At 45.3% G+C, this 17,794-nt stretch overlaps 1 protein-coding gene across 1 annotated transcript in view; it reads left to right on the plus strand.

Annotated features, from left to right (window-relative positions):
* Positions 1–17,794, plus strand: part of artn (artemin) — a gene marked incomplete at both ends in the record, with an annotated part of 49,091 nt that overhangs the window by 14,451 nt on the left and 16,846 nt on the right. The gene's annotated exons all lie outside the window — the stretch shown is intronic.

The raw sequence follows: 17,794 nt of genomic DNA on the forward strand, positions 1-17,794 counted from the left end.
CTGTGCTCACCATAATAGTCGAAACCTCTAGAAACCTCCTTGATTTAATTTTAGGAGTCACATTTAATCAACAAAATCAGCCTTTTACCACCTCAAAAACATTGCAAGGATCAGAAACATGAATTCCAAACATGATCTGGAGAAGCTGGTATATACATTATCTCTAAAATGCTGCTGCCAGGGTTGTAACAAGAACCAAAAAAGCGGAGCATATAACTCCAGTTCTCAGATCTCTGCATTGGCTACCAGTTACTGAGAGAATCAAGTCTGAAATACTGTTATTTGTCCATGAATCAGTAAAGGGGTGAGGTCCTGAGTACTCATCAGATCTTCAGACTCACCCGCAGATTCCACTGGATACGGTACGGCTGCGTTACGGCTCCGCCACGGCGGCGGAGCTGATCCGTAGCACTCTAGTCTACGTGTTAACTTCCACCAGGTCCGCTGCGCTGCGTGTCTGCTGCGTGCCAGCTCCGGCAGTCCGCAGCCCTGCGGAGCAGATACGCAGGACTTCTATTCTGGCGGACGCCGCAACACAACGCAGCAATTCAGCCAAATTTAGCACAGAGCAGACAGGAAGTCAGACACGAAACAACAACAAGAAATCCGGTTGATTTTCAAAATAAAACACTCCGTGTTGATACAAACACAAAAACCTCAAAAAAGAGACAAATACAAGCTCTTCTTCTAATCCGTCGGTCGGGAACACTTCGTGTTGTTGTGTTTATAACACATACATATAACTGCGTTCGTGTGTGATAATGTAATTATCGCGGGAATTCCTCGGTTTCGTTTCTCCAGCTGATCGGCGGAGCTGCGCCGTGGCGGACTCAAAACGCAACTGGTGGGGGTTGCCGGACGAGGACGACGGAGCACAATCGTACCGGAGCCGTAACGCAGCCGTAACGTAGCTGCACCGTATCCAGTGGAATCTGCGGGTCAGTACGAACCTCACAGACCTCTCTGGTCGGCTGGTTCTGGATTACTCACTGAAAACTAAACGTGGTGAAGCTGCATTTAGCTTTTGTGCCTCTCAAGTGTTGAAAGAAATCAGCAGATGAGCTCAGACATGAGACAGTGCTAAGTACTTTTAAATCCAAGCTAAATACCTAACTGATCACCACTGCTTTTAATTCATTTTCTTTTATATCACATTTATTTGTTTGTCTTATTATTATATTACTTTTATTCTGTGTGCTGATTGTTTTAATTGTTATGGTTTGTCCTCTCTTCATCCGCTTTGTTGCTTTCTTTTATTGTTTTAGTCTATACATATTTCTGTGCATGTTTTTATTGTTTTTACAGCTTTTTTCTTGTGCTTTTGCCTGTGTGATCTGTAAAGCACTTTGGGTTGCCTTTGGGTATGAAATGTGCTATACAAATACATTTGCCTTGCCTAAAAAGAAACATATATTGACTGTAGGTAGGACACAGGAAACTAACAGTGAGCTTCCATGACTAAGTAACACACTTTGACCCCTTTCACACTTGACAAAAACTCACTAACGTGGCTTTTGTCTTTAATTTGAATATGTACAATTGCCATTTACTCTCGTGTCAAATGATGTTTTAAAAAACCTGCACAGACACTCTAATTTTGGTGACCTATTCATCTACCCAACTCCACCCAGGAGGTTCGTGGCTTTATAATAACAATGTTGGACCAGTCCTGCCTTTGTCATAACTGTTAAGGTCTTTTCCTCTTTTTTTTTCTTTTCTCACAAATGAATGATGCTGTCTACCTAGGAGATCTAACAAATAATAATATGCAACTGTACCCTTAGGTGCTTGGTGTAAATATAAAAGTCATTAATCAAACACACATAAGACAGGGATGATGGGAATGATCTGTGATCTTTAAGTAGCTGAGATGTGATGTTCACTGACAGAGAACAACAGAATAGTTCACGTTTTGGCTTAAGTCACCCCGTTTTTGGGGTTTTTTTTTAACCACAAACACATCTGGAAATTGTCCTGAGGTGTCTTTAAAAATATCCAGTGATGTCACTATTACAAATGTTAAACACAGTCTGTAATTGCCGCCACTGGTTATAAGGTTCAAGGTATCTTTATTGTCCCCATGGGGCAATTTGTTGTACAGCCAGCAGTTACCACTTTACAATCAGGCACAAATAACCAAAAAAGAAAAGTACAACATTAAATACAAAAGATACTATCACATTAAGGCTGATGGCAGCAGGGACAAATGAGTTCTTAAGTCTGTTAGCCCTGCATGATAGCAGAAAGTAGCCCTTTTCACAGAGACTCCACATTATCTCCGCAGCGGAGGTTCGCCAATTCTCCGCATTTGTTTGTTCACACAGAACCAAGCAGCTCCGGTGTAAAGCCGCACCAGTGTGTCAATTCATACAGCACTGCGGATGCAAAAGAGACGTGCCGGTATGCGTTATGATGTTGATGTTTGTCTGATTTTTTCACGTGTTTCCCCCGGTGTCCTCCTGGTAATCTAAACATGTATCTGCATCTCTTTATAATCATATGGATGTTGTTATAATGTGTTGTGATTAAGATCCTGACCCGCCATGCATCCTGGAAAGTGACAAAGTTACGTTTTTCGCTCTAAATTACATGATTACATAATCACCATCAGTAAACAGGACGTTGTCTGATTCTCTCACTCTACAACAACACAATAGTGGAAGGAGACAACCACATGGTGAGTTAAAGTTTTTTGCCAGGGGCAGACACTGTTTTTTGGGCAGAAATGTGACCAAGAGTCGGTAGGACAGACAGGATGACAGACACTTCTCCACTGTATTTTTTTCCTCATTAGTTGCCAAAGACACTACCAGTTACCACATTACTGTTGTTTGGTCCTGTAACGTTGCTTTGTGGGTCATTTCTCTTTTATTTGATGAGTGAAGGATCTGTTTAGTTATCAGACTGTGAACACCATCAGATCGACACGCCCCCGCTCATCAGAGCCGCAGCGAAACTGTCCCCCCTCTCCGCATCTGAAACTTTCACACAGAGGACGAAGCCACAAAACCCTGCAGTCTGTTTGTGATTGAACTGATCTGTACCGACAGACCAAAGGAAATGTGAGGACATTTTTGACAAAACAAGAATGAAGCAATTTTTATAGTACTGTTGACATTAAAAACTCCACTTGACAGTCTTCTCACCTGTAACTCCACCACCATCCCCCTACCTTCTGATATGTCAGTTAGGGCTGGGCAATAAAACGATCTCGAACATTTTCATGATAACATTTTTCATTTATTTATTTTCAATACAGTTATTTTTGAGTCCGTTTCCCTTTACCTAGAAAACACTACACCAACAGCCAATCGCACAGCAGAGAAACAAATGCATGTGGTTGATACATGTTTCCGGCCCCTCCCACTCACAACAACACAGAATGACGGTGACCACCTGTGCGTCTAGCCGACACAAGAAAATAAACGGTCCGACTAGCAAAACCGAGTGCGAGGAAACTGACAAAGACGACGAAATTATACCGAAGAAAGGTCATACCACTTCGGTTATTTGGAAATAGTTCGGCTACCTGAAAAGTCTGACAAAGGACAGACCAGCATTAGGTGCAAAATGTGTCAGCGACCAGTCCTCAGCAGAACTGGAAACACCACCAACCTCTTTCATTATCTCGAAAGGTATCGTCCCAAAAAGTACTCCAAAAGCATGAGTTAGCGCTATCATGCTAGCGTCAGCCTTCCCTCAAGTAGCCAACAGCCTAGCTCCACTGCTTCTACTAGTCAAACTTCAGTTCGACAGCCAACAATTGCTGCTGCTTTTTCAGCCATTACCCCATATGAGAAGAAACCGAAGCGACACAAAGACATAACCAGCACAGTTACGTACTGTATCGCTAAAGATATGATGCCTATAAGCACGGTTGAAAAACAGCTCTATGCAGAGTGTAGAGTAAAGTTGGAGGAGCAGCTCAGAGGTGTCACCGCTGATATGTGGACTGGTTGCACGTCCGAACCACATCAGGTCTTACAGAACAGGAGGCATTAAAGCTGAACTACCTGCAAGCTCAAGAATGTGCAATATTCAAAGAATACAGTAGCATAATCATCCTCAACATTTACCTTTTTATTTTATTTTCTTTATCAATGTTCAAATCAGTGTACTACCTCTAAAATGTTTGAGACACGTTTGAAGCAAGCAATCTGTTGTACATATTCATCATTTTATTTATTCAGTGTTTAACAAAGCCATTTGGTTGGTTGGTTCCGTTGAATGTTTCTCACCTATTCATTCTGACAATAAATAATTGTATTTTATAAACCATAATTAACCTTCTGGTTTGTTTTGGGTTCTGTCCGAAGGAAAAAACTCTGAAAAAAACTGTCAATTCAACATTATTATTGTTAAATATACTGTATATCGTGATAATTATCGACATCGATCAATATAAAAAAACATATCGTGATAACATATCGTTTTGGCCATATCGCCCAGCCCTAATGTCAGGTAATAGACATGTTTATAGACACTTTTAGTTAAAATGTCAATATGGTATGTAGTTCTTAACACTCATCTCATTTTCTGCCGCTTATCCGTGAGGGTCGCGGGGATGTTGCCACTCTATCCCCCCCTTTCAGGGGGTTGCGGGGGTTACTGGAGCCAATCCCAGTTTTCAATGGGCGAAGGCCAGGGTACATCCCTGGATGAGTCGCCAGGGCCCTTTTCTGATGGCGGAGGCTGCCACACAAGGTGCTAACTGCGCATCAGGAGCAATTTTGGGGTTCAGTATCTTGCTCAAGGATACTTCGACATGTAGCTCAGTTCCGCCCAGGGGAGCCGAGATTCAAACCAGCAAACTTCGTTGACTGCCAGGGCAAGAAGTACTATACATAAAGACTTAGAGTTCTTTAAGGCACAATGCAATACCGCACGGGACGGAATCATCTGGCGCTGAAGCAGTGAGGGGACCAGGGTAATATAAGCGTAGGTTGATGGGTTGATGAGTCAGGTGCGCGCTGCTGCTGCTGCCGCCACGCCCACAGTCACACACTGGAAGAGGAGCAGGTGAGGGAGAGAACGGAGGGAGAGAAGGTGGGGGGGGGGGGACACACAGACAGGACAAGGCAACCCCAGCTGTCATTGTGACACCGTAACCCTCCCCGGACCGTAACCCTCCCAGTCCACCAGATACTGGAAACCCCTGCCCCAGCGGTGGAAATCCAACAGGCGACGGACCGAGTAGACTGGCTGGCCATCCACAAGCCGGGGGGGCGGCGGGGGCTCGGCTGGAAGGCTCAACGGGCTGGAGGAGACAGGTTTGAAAGCCGTTAGATGCCATGAACAGCGACATACCTGTAGCGGAGCAGACCAGAGTGTTGTGAGCGTACTCTACCCAGGGAAGATGAGTAGCCCAAGAGACAGGGTGACTGGCAGAAACACAGCGCAGCGCAGCCTCTAGGTCTTGGTTCGCGTGCTCCGTCTGGCCATTAGACTGCAGGTGATAGCCGGAGGTGAGGCTGACTGATGCCCCGATAGCCTTACAGAAAGCCTTCCAAACCTGTGAGATGAACTGCGGACCCGGTCTGACACAATGTCCACAGGGATCCCATGAAGTCTAAACACATGGAGGACAAGGAGGTTCGCGGTCTCTAAGGCTGAGGGGAGTTTGGGTAGGGGAACAAAATGAACAGCCTTAGAGAACCTGTCCACAATGGTGAGTATAATCGAGTTACCTTCAGAGACGAAGTCCACAGCGATGTGCGACCAGGGTCGGTGGGGGACAGGCAGTGGTCGGAGAAATCCGGCAGGTGCACGGTGGGAGGCTTTGCTGCGGGCGCAGACGGAGCAGGCAGAGACAAACGCTTTAGTGTCAGCGTACAACATGGGCCACCAAAAATGCTGTCGGACGAGAGACAGAGTCCTCTGAAGACCCGGGTGACACGCCAGCTTAGACGAATGCCCCCACTGGAGCACCTGGGACCTGGTGGTGTTCGGGACAAACATCCGGCCAGGAGGACAGTCACTCGGGGGAGGCTGCGTGCGCTGTGCCGCCTTGATGGACCGCTCAATGTCCCACCTGGCTGCAGCAACCACACACCGGGGGGAGATGATGGGCTTGTCCGCGCCCTCCTCATCTGAGATGGAGAGCTGACGAGAGAGGGCATCAGGCTTGGTGTTTCTAGAGCCTGGACGATAGCTGAGTGTGTAGCGGAACCGGCCCAGGAAAAGCGCCCAGCGAGCGTGGCGGGAATTCAGCAGCTTGGCTGAGCGTAGGTAGGTGAGGTTTCAATGATTGGTCCAAACGAGGAAGGTGTGAGCTGCTTCTTCCAGCCAGTGTCTCCACTCTTGAAGGGCGAGGACGATGGCCAACAGCTCCCGATTACCCACATCATAATTTCTCTTGGCGGGGGAGAGACGCCGAGAGAAAAAGGCACAGGGGTGTAGCTTGTGATCAGAGGGGGTTCACTGTGACAGAACAGCTCCAACTCCGGTGTCCGAGGCATCGACCTCCACCACGAACTGGAGACCAGGGTCCAGGTGTGCGAGGACCGGGGCTGAGGAGAATAGTTTCTTTAATCGGGCAAACGCCCCCTCCACTGCAGGTGTCCAAAGGAAGGGGAGCTTGGTGAAGGTGAGCCGAGTGAGTGGAGCAGCCACTCGGCTGTAGTCCCGAATAAAACGACGATAAAAGTTAGAAAATCCCTGGAAGCGTTTGAGATGCTTTCAGCTTTCTGGGACCGGCCAGCTGGTCACCGCCTGCACTTTAGATGGATCCGTCCTCAGCTGCCCCTTCTCTATGACAAACCCTAGAAAATCCACAGAGGTTGAATGAAAAAGACATTTCTCAGCCTTAACAAAGAGTTTATTCTCCAACAACCTTCGTAGCACCGTCCGAACATGCTGAATTCCTCAAGGGTCCGGGAAAAAAATGAGTATATCATCCAAATAAACAAAAACAAAGCGATTCAGCATGTCCCTGAGTACGTCGTTCACAAGGTTTTGGAAAACAGCTGGGGCGTTAGTGAGACCGAATGGCATGACGAGATATTCAAAGTGGCCCAGAGGTGTATTGAAAGCTGATTTCCACTTTCTCTCTCGCGTATGTGTACCAGGTGGTACGCATTGCGCAGGTCCAACTTGGAGAAAATGGCGGCTTGGTGCAGGGGGGCAAAGGCTGAGTCGATGAGGGGTAATGGATACTTGTTCCTGATGGTGATCTCGTTTAACCCTCTGTAGTCTATACAGGGCCTCAGCAGTCCATCTTTTTTCCCCACAAAGAAAAATCCCGCCCTGACAGGTGAAGAGGATGGACGGATCAGACCGGCAGCGAGGGAGTCCTGTATGTAGACCTCCATGGCCTCCCGTTCTGGATGAGAGAGATTATAGAGACTGCTGGATGGGAGAGGAGCCCCAGGTAGTAGGTCAATGGCACAATCGTAAGGCCGGTGGGGCGGTAATGAAAGTGCCCGATCTTTACTGAACACGTCACCTAAGTCCTGGTAGGGGGCGGGGACAGAGGTGAGGTCGGGAGGTTTCGGGATGGTAGGAGTTACATTGATACAGGCAGGGGCAGCAGAATGAACGCAATTAGAGTGACAGTGAACACTCCAGCTTCCAATCCTGGCAGAGGACCAGTCAGTCTGGGGGTTATGTAATTTTAGCCATGGAAGCCCAAGAACTACAGGTGATTGGGGTGAGGGAAGAACAAACAGCTGAATCCTCTCACTATGGTTGCCGGACAAGAGGAGCGTTAAAGGGGCAGTGCGGTGAGTGACGTGAGCTAATAGCCTGCCATCAAGAGCTAAAACGTCTTTTGGTGCAGCAAGGGGGAGTGTAGGGATGTGGGCTTGATTTACCATGTCAGTGTCAATGAAGCTGTCGTCTGAGCCTGAGTCAACGAGCACCTGCACGGGATGAGTCTGTAGGGACCAGGAGAGGGTTCCTTGGAGCTGGATCCGAGAGGGGGATGTAGTAGACATGGTGGTTCGGCTCATCAGCGCCCCCCTGTAGCGTGATGAGCCCGGGCTTTTGGTTGGGTGGGGCAGAGCGAGATGACATGTCCAGTCTCACCACAGTACAGGCAGAGTCCTTCCTGAAGCCTGCGTTGGCATTCTGCTGGGGGAAGGTGCATACGCCCAAGCTGCATGGGCTCCTCAGCAGGGGTGGCCGAGGGTGGAGAAGTGGTAACTGGGCTAGGTGGCACCGATTTAGGAGGTCTGGACTGAGGGCCGACGGGAGGAAATCTAGTGGCCTTTTCCCTCCGTCTCTCTCTCAGCCTATTGTCTAGACGAATGGAAAGTGAAATTAACTCTTCTAAGGAGGAGGTCTCATCTCGAGCAGCTAATTCGTCCGGTATATTATCAGCTAACCCTTGTGTGAAGGCCCCTTTGTAGTGCTACCTCATCCCACCCGCTCTCTGCAGCTAAAATTCTGAAATTGATCGCGAAATTAGCTACTGAGTTGGCCCCTTGCTTGAGGGAGAGCAACCGCTTAGAAGGACAAGGCAACCCCGGCTGTCACGGTGACACCATGACACATCCTTCATTCTGACATTACTCAGTTTTGTGCAGCTCAGTCGCTGAAAACAAAGCCTCATAAATCTGAAGCGGAGGCCATAAAATAACAGTTTGTCACTCCCAGATGACTAATATAGCCTCTGGAAATGTGCCTGGTACTTTTAAATAATACTTTTCTAATAATACTAACAATCTGAAATTAAAACTGTCCTCATGCTGATGGCAAGTCAGGTGAAATTTCGTAGTCCACAAAACATACCTGGAGCTTCACAGCAAAGCAGCATTGCAGCATTCTCCTAAAACAACTGAGGACTTGTTTTAAAATGGAAAAAAACAACCAAAAAAACATCAAATGGCTCCAATGGCTCTGCTGTAATCACAGTCTCCAGAAGCCCCGCGATCACAAACTGAACATTATTTTTTTTTAACATTTATCCCCCCCTTCGAGAGGACCCCCTCCCCCTGCCCCCCCTCCAGAGCTGAACATTCAGCACAGCAGTCAGTCAGTCACAAGCATGGTAGAATAACATATGGCAATAGTAACGACAATAATTAATAATAATATAAAATGGAGAAATAAGTATACATTACAAGAATTAAGAAATGATATATCGAGAAATGGGGTCCATATATGATAAAATTAACCAATTTTCCCTCTGGACCAGTATGTCAGATATTCCATGGGTAAAAGGTCAAATATTACCTTATGCCAATCTAAAACTGCAGGTGGCTTATTTGAAATCCATTTCAGCAATATAGTTTTACGTGCAGCATATGTTAAAACATTCCACAGTTTTTGACAATGAGATCCTTTTATTTCAAATCAAATCAAATCAAATTTTATTTGTATAGCCCAAATTCACAAATCACAGTTTGCCTCAGAGGGCTTTACAATCTGTACAGAGACGACACCCTCTGTTCTTCGACCCTCGATTCGAGTGAGGAAAAACTTGCCCCCAAATAAACCCTTTTATCAGGGAAAAAATGCGGAAGAAACCTCAGGAAGAGCCACAGAGGAGGGATCCCTCTCCCAGGACGGACAGACGTGCAGACGTATTTGTGGGTGTGGTAATCCCAACAAAAAACACACTGGGTCCAGGTCCAACTCCTTATTAAAAACCAAATCTAATTTCAAAGCCACTTCTACCCAGAAATCCTGGATATGCACACAGGTCCATACAGTGTGTATAAAGGTACCAACTTCCTTATTACACTTCACGCACAGAGCGGATTTCTTTGTGTCTATCTTATGTCTGAGTTCAGGTGATATCTGAAGGCGATGCAGTAATTTAAATTGTGATTCCTTTGCTCTATTACGTATGGATATGTTGTTAGCATGCTCCCATATGTCCGCCTCCATAGCTTCGTCTATTATCACCCCAAGGTCCTGAGCCCATGTTTGCATAATTGTATTGTTAGCCTTATTGGACTCCTGTAGCTCAGGAGGTAGAGCGGGTCGTCTAGTGATCGGAAGGTCACTGGTTCGAATCCCGGCTCCCCACCAGTTACATGTTGAAGTATCCTTGAGCAAGATAATGAACCCCAAATTGCTCCTGATGAGCAGCTGGCACCTTGCATGGCAGCCTCAGCCTTTGAGCCATTGAGAAGCCACTTGATACAGTCTAATATTGGGAATTGCCAGTCCTCCCTGACCCGATGGCAATTGCAATTTTGCTAATTTAAGTCGTGGTCATTTGCAGTTCCATATAAATGATCTAAACCAACCATTCACAGTGATGCCAGATCAGATTGACAGCTTCCAGCCCAATCACATCTTAGAACCTGCCCAATCCAATAAAAACCAGTCCAAATCACGAAGTTGCCAGACACTCGTGTAAACCCGTAAAATCATAACACATGCAATAGAAAACACATCCAGTTTCATATCTGCATCAAATAACCACACATAAATGATAGATAAATAGGTTTTTGCAAATTGCAACCAACAAGAGCGCAGTAAATCAACCTTAGGCTACACAAATTGCAAAATGAACCTCTGTCATCCTAGCGCCAGGCCCAGATTAGTAATAATGCCAGCTGCACGTAAAAAGGTGCACTTTTAAGCCGTGTAGGCCTTATAAATTTAATAAATTACCTGTATGAGGACTACATGCAAAACAATTTAAAACAAAACACAATTATGCACATACAGAGCGCCTCTCCCTCCCTCCCTCCCTCCCTCTCTTTTTCTCCTCGCTGCTTTCCACACCTGTGGTGCTGAAAGACGCACAACGACCTGGCCGTACAGCAGCTGATTGAGATACCGAACACACAAAACCACGAAAAACTAGGCTAGTTTTTAATTCAACGAGCAAATTCCATAGAATAAGTGGGCTACAGTTACCAAAATCAGTCACAGTGCAAATAAGATAAGGTGACATAAAAATCATCTTACCTTTACGCAGAATCAGCGTCTTTCCATTAACTTGAACAATGTTGAGAACTTTAAGAACTTTTTACAGTCACTGGAAGCCAGGTCAGCTGGCTAATACATGGATGAATCAAACCTCGAACTGTCGGGGAGGTTTGAAAGTGGCGGACGTCAATCCGTTTCTGCTCAGGCCAGAGCGCACATCCATGAGGCTGGAAAGGAGCCGTAATCCCATGCGATTTCTGGTGTCATCCTTTAGCAGCGTCACCTGGGAAAACGCTCTCTCAACGTGGGCATTTGATATTGGCAGAGTGAGCAATCTGATGACACCCAGTGCTAAATCTTTGAAACACTGGTTTCCTCCAGCATCTTGAAATGCCTCAACTTCCAGCCAAAAGGCGTCAATGGCCTGATCACTTGAGAAGCCAGCTGATGCAATGTTTCTCCACTGGCTCTCCAAGGTGTCCACCGAACAAGAGAAAAACTCAGCAGGCAAGTCTTTTACTCCTGGCCTATTTATTGTTGACATCACCAGCTTCGGACAAAAAAGCTCCAGTTTGCGGAGCATTTCTATTGATGCAGGAAGACGCATTTGATACTGCACCAGCACTTCTTTTAGAAAATCAAAACAACGCGTGGAAATCCTATCCTTCAGCTCCGGCGCTAATGTGCTGGCTTCCAGCTGCTGTTGGAATGAGGAGCCCAGGTCCGCGTCCTGGTGTGAGAGGTAGAGGCTGGATGATTTAAGGTCAAGTTCCCTGAGACGACTGTCATTGTTCATGCGCAGTACGCTGGGCTTCACAACTCTCCTCAATGTCGACATGTACAGCCTGTCAAGATCCCTAAAAACACCCAGCGTATCTCCCGTTTCCAGCTGGAAATATTTGTTCACAGTTTTGATTTCCATCAAAACGGGCTGGAGGAAGTGCATGTACAGACTGTTTGATTTGTCACTGTACATTTCATTCAAAAGCCTGGCTGCATAGCAGTGTTCGGCACTTGAAACCAAACTGAAGTGCAGCTTGAGGGCATCTTCCTGCTCTAAAATTCTTTCGATACAGTCTGAGATCACCAACCAACGGGTTGAGCTGGGGGATATGAGTTTCAGAGGACAGCCACCGTCATTGATGGCCTTGTAGACACTGTTATAGTCACTCTGGCCTTTTGCTGAGTGTGCGAGCCAGTTGTAGGTTTCTTTTATCATATATTCCAGATTGCTTGGAAGAAGTTGCATTGCTTTATGAGCCACTATATCCAGTGAGTGGCAAGCGCAGCGAATAAGCTGCAAACTAGGCTGCTTCTGTTTGAGCAGTGTGAAAATGGAGTGATTTTTTCCGACCATAACACTCGCGCTGTCTGTAGCAATCCCCACCATATGTTTGATGTCCAGGCCACATTCACTCAGGAAAGAAACAATCGCATCTGATATACCTTATATACCGTTCAGATAGAGAGAATATGGAGACTCACCAACATCTTCCTTTAACTCCTCTCTGAAATGTGGTGCCAGAAAAGATGTGATAACAGCTGTACACTTTGTCCTGTGCATTTTGAACGCTCCCATCTCCTCTTGGAGTATATCTGACAAGTCCTGAACAGCATTGATGGAAGTGTGGCAGGCAACGTAGGTTGCAATCCTAAGTTCACGACGTTTTTGGTCATCTTTGACTGTGCCTTGTCCTACACCAGATCCCATCGGTACAGCAAAAGATTTCACACTCGGCACACAGCGGGACTTGTGTTTTTTTGTGGCGCCATGTTCTTTCAGATCGTTAAGGTGAGTTCTTAGTTCCGTGTTACAATACTTGCAAGGGGCTTTAGAGTCGTCTCCTTGGACAGACATGATCCAGGTTTTTAGTTCAGGGTCGGTCTCCCATTCCTTCCTGTAGGATTTCTTGTATTTTCCCCACTTCCGCATGATACTAGCTTAGCTAGGCCACCCGCTTCAAATTCAGTGCGGCTACAGTGCGTTTGTGGTCTGCTGAACTGACCTCACGTTTAAGTTGCCAAATGAAATGATGCTGATTGAAAACAAAAAAAAAAAGATGCTGATTGAATACAACTCACGTCATTTGTTTATTTATTTAGGCCGTCTCTTTATTAAAAGAGAGAGAGAGAGAGAGAGAGAGAGAGTGCTGTTTTCACAATATTAAAAACTCGCCAAATGTGGACAAAAGCTGCCCAAATTTTATTCACCCGCCCCAATGTATTTTTTTTCCCGCCTGAAGTAAACGAAAGTAGCCCAATTGGGCGGAAAATCACCAAATCTTGCAACACTGACCATTCACCATCTTGATAGTATTATTATTTAGTATAATTTGTAGAGCAGCCGAGGTAAAATATTCATCTTAATCAAAGAGATTTTTCCCAGCATCGAGAGTGGTAAAGAAGACCACCTCTCTAGGTCATCGTGGATGCGTTTAAGCAGAGGCTGAAAATTTGCTTTAAACATCCTTTGCAGCAGAGGAGTAATAAAAATACCTAGATAAACAAAACCTTCTGTTGCCCATCTGAAGGGTGATAAGCCGGGAGGAAGGGAGTGGTGCACCTGACCCAATGGCATGGCCTCTGACTTACTAAAATTTATTTTGTAACCAGAAAACTTACCAAACTCATTAATAACAGTAAGGACTGACATAATAGATATTTCCGGTTGAGTGAAAAATAATAAAACATCATCAGCATACAAAGAAATCTTGTTGTCTGTTATTAATCGATATACCATGAACAGTAGAGTGGGTTCTAATGGCTTCTGCCAGTGGCTCGATTGCGGTCGCAAACAACAAAGGCGATAAGGGGCACCCTTGACGTTTTACCATTCGTGATAACAGCCCCTTATGGATTATGATAAAGCAGCTTGACCCATTCAATATATTCTTAACCTAAATCAAATTCCTTGAGTGTGAAAAACAAGAAATCCCATTCTATACAGTCGAATGCCTTTTCTGCATCCAATGACACTACCATACCTTTAAGATTATTTTACTGACACAGCTGAATAATGTTGAGTAACCTTCTAACATTATTACATGAGTTCCTTCCAGTAATAAACCCTGTCTGGTCATTATTTATGATAAATGGAAGGATTTTCTCTAGTCTTAAAGGGGACATATTATGCAAAACTCACTTTTTCCTTGCTTTAGTATGTATATTTTCGTATCCGGAGTGCCTCCCCACCCCTTAAGCGTGATTTTCAACCACTAAGTCAATGTTTTGTAAACTACCGGAGTCAGGAATTGAGTCTCTAAACGAGCCATTTGGATTTCAAATCACCCGGACTGTTACGTAATAGTCCGGGTGATTTGAATACTCCGGCCCTCGCGCTGGGTATCTCCTCCCACACTATGCCAGCTACCTGACCGAGGATCCGCCATTTTCTCGTTCTCGCTTCGCTTGTACGCGACAGCCTGACTGCTACCATGTACAACCCGAAAGCCAAGCACTGTTGCTCTATTGTCGGATGCACGGATCCTAATGTTTCGCTACATTGCCTCCCTACCAAAGAGGATATCAGAGCTAAGTGGCTACATTTCTTTTATCAGGGAAACGTCCCAGCTTCAGTGAGCAAAAGCGTTATAGTCTGTGCCAGTCACTTCACGCCGGACTGTTTCAGCAACCAGGGTCAGTATAACGCTGGCAACGCCACAGATGATGGAACTGTAAGTATTTATTTAACAGTATAGTTTGTGTTACTTTGGCCGTTCAGCACATGAGCTAACGCTAACCGTCGATGTAAATATGAGGCTGAACTAACGTTACATGTGAAGTTATCAACGTTGAACACACAGAGGAGACGGTATGAAATTGTCTCGGTTGTTAGTGGACAGTGAGCTGCTGTTCCGCCATGAACACGCAGAGGAGACGGTATGAAATAGTCTGTTATTCACGGCCAGTGAGCTACGTTGATTAATTAGCATGTTGTGCTAAAGGACAGTGTGTTAGATGCCCAGGAGTAACTTGGCAGTGGTACAACTTACTGTGTGGTGGTATACACACAGCTAACGCTACAGCTAACTACGTGTAGCGTTAGCTGTAGCGTTAGCTGCTGGCATGAGAGACCAGACCTGAGAGTACCAAAACGTTATCTGCAGTAAAGAACTCACTACTTTGTTTTGGAGCTGGAGACAGGGGTTACTTGCTACATGTCTGCTGTGCTACTATCAGTTATATGCAGGCATGGACACAGAAAAGTTGCGTCGCGCTGTGTATTGCTCGTTGTTGTTGTAGTCTTTTGTTGGTCATTAGGCTTGGGCAGGTTCAGATTGGAGAAGAAGCCCTCCATGAGTCTAGAGACCCCTGCTGGCTGCTCACTTGTATATAACTTTTCATAAAATTCTGTAAAAACCTTATTTACGCCATTGCTATCCATTTTCACCTGCCCAGAGACATCTTTAACTGAAGATATGTTCTGAGAATCAGATCTACTCTTGACCAGGCTGGCTAAATACTTGCTGGGTTTGTTACCAAATTCATATAGTTTTTGCCTTGCGAATCTTATACTCTGCTCTGCCTTCTGAGTGAGCAGTGAGTTAAAAGCGTTGCTCTTGTGGTCAAAGTTGCTTTAAGATTATCATCGGTAGGGTTCTGGTTATATGCCCTCTCACATTCAGATAGCTGTATCTCTAATTTCCGTTGCTCTTCTTGACGCTTTTCGTTTTGTGCTTTTTTCACAATACATAATAAGACCACGTGAATAAGCCTTACATGTCTCCCATAAAATAGAAGGAGATACATCAGGTGTGTTATTAGAAAAAAATATCTGAAACTCAGTCTGAAAAAAAGATATGAAATTCAGATCATCTAGAGAAGAATGTGAACTCTTTGTTGTTTGGATTTAATGCTCGCCACACATCCAAGTAGCCTAGTTCGTCATATACATCAGCTGTTGCTCATGCCTGTTTAGTAGGGTTAGTTCCTTCAGCAGGTGATTTATCAATGTGAGGGTCTAATATGCAATTGAGGTCTCTGCCAGCAATTGACTGAGCACAGTCCAGCTCCGCTAATTCTGAAAAAGCTTTTGTTATGAGATCAGGAGGATGACCTGGTGGGGCATAGACATTTAAAATAGAAATATTTTCGCCAAACAGGTGTCCTATTATTGCAACATATCTTCCTGCATTATCCTTAGTACAGGATTCTAGTGTAAAAGGAAGCCGTTTGTTAATAAGGATACAAACTCCTCTGCTATTGGACGTGAACGACGAAAAAAGTACATGTCCCACCCATTCCCGTTTAAGTTTTTCATGTTCTATGTCTTTGAGATGTGTTTCCTGAAGTAGTGCTATATCAACCCCTTCTTTTTTTAGATATGTCAATATTTTTTTTCTTTTCACAGGATGATGTATGCCTCTAATATTCCATGTACATACTTTAAGTGCAGAATTAGTCATGGTAGTTGTAAAAAATTAAATATGGCAAGGGTCGGTCATTGCCTTAAGTCTTTATGCATTATACTATCCATGATCTAATTCCCTCCATGCGCATACCTTGTGACCAGAAAAAAGCAAAAACAAAATAGAAGAAACTCAAATTGCTGAGCTGTTTCCCATAACCCTAGAATAAACCCCTGAACACAACTATATACACACAGACTCCCACGAACAAATAAACTAATGGGACTCAAGATAAAGAGAAGGGTGGAGACCCCAACTTCAGAAGAGAAACCCTTGCTAGGGCCTCTAAACCTTACTTCAGATGCGGCTATGATGTTCCTGAGTCCGCAAGATCAGTCAATTATTTAAATCAGCCCTACCTCCACAAAGCTGATGTTCCTCCATCACTTGTAATTTTCACACAGAATATTATATATAAAGAACAGGGATATCTCAGTCAGATAATATGAGTAGTTGGTATCCATACCATCAAAAAGTAAATAATATAAAGTCACAGGGAAAAAAAGGAAAAGAAAATATCTGTGCTACCACCAAGTGGTGACAGTAGGAAACGCACATACGATCCGTATGGCAGGGCCTGTCAATCAAATGTTGCTACTTTCGGCCAACTCCGGCCATTTCCGGTCCATCTCGGTCATGTCTGACATCCGCCGGCTCCTCAGAATACCTTCACTTATGATTGGCAAAGTGCAATTATTTACGGCTGCGTGCCGCGCTGGCCCCGTTTCCAAGATGAACTTCTGACATGAAACAGAAGGGCGAGAACAAACGAGTCCAGAAGCCCTTAACACAATATTCTTAACGTTATACTGCTACTGCCAGTCTCCCACTTTAGCTCTCCAGAACATTGAGCTTAGGCAACAAACGCTACAGCAGCATTAACTATATTTTGAAATCGTTCGTCACAGGCCATGACTAAATTGTGAGATCTTGAGATCTTAATTACTCACACTTGTTTGTCCGGTACAGTGCCTTCACCACCCAGTGTGTTTATATATGCCATAGCTTCTTCGGGCTTGGTAAAGGACTTGGTGGTGTTATCCACGGTGATCCTCAGAGTTGCAGGATAATTTAGGCCATAGGTGTGTAGTCCGAGTGACTGGAGCCTCCTTCTGGCCTCGTCAAAAGCCTGACGTTTCCTCTGAGTTCCGCTGGAGAAGTCCTGGAAAAAGAAAATCCTGCTGTCCTCAGAACGGATATCCTTCGCCCGCCTGGCCGCCTCCAGCACCCGGACCCGATCGCTGTAGTGGTGAAATCTTACAATCATAGCGCAGGGGTAAGGTCTGCGCGAGTCGGCTCCTTTCCTCGTTGGCCCCGACACCCAGTGCGCCCTTTCCAGTTTTATTTTCCTGTCCTTGGTGGTCAGTGCCAAAACTTTGGGAAGCCACAACTCCATGAACTGTACGGCAGAGGAGCCCTCTGAAGATTCTGGCAGGCCAATTATTCTGAGGTTTTTACGTCTGCCTCGATCCTCCTGGTCATCCAGACGCTCCTGCAGCGCGACCACAGCTTTTTCCAGGTAAGAGACACGTTTCTCCGTCTCGACATTTACGTCCTCC

Source organism: Pagrus pagrus (assembly GCF_965226575.1).
Source record: "Pagrus pagrus genome assembly, chromosome: 6".
NCBI lineage: Eukaryota > Metazoa > Chordata > Actinopteri > Spariformes > Sparidae > Pagrus > Pagrus pagrus.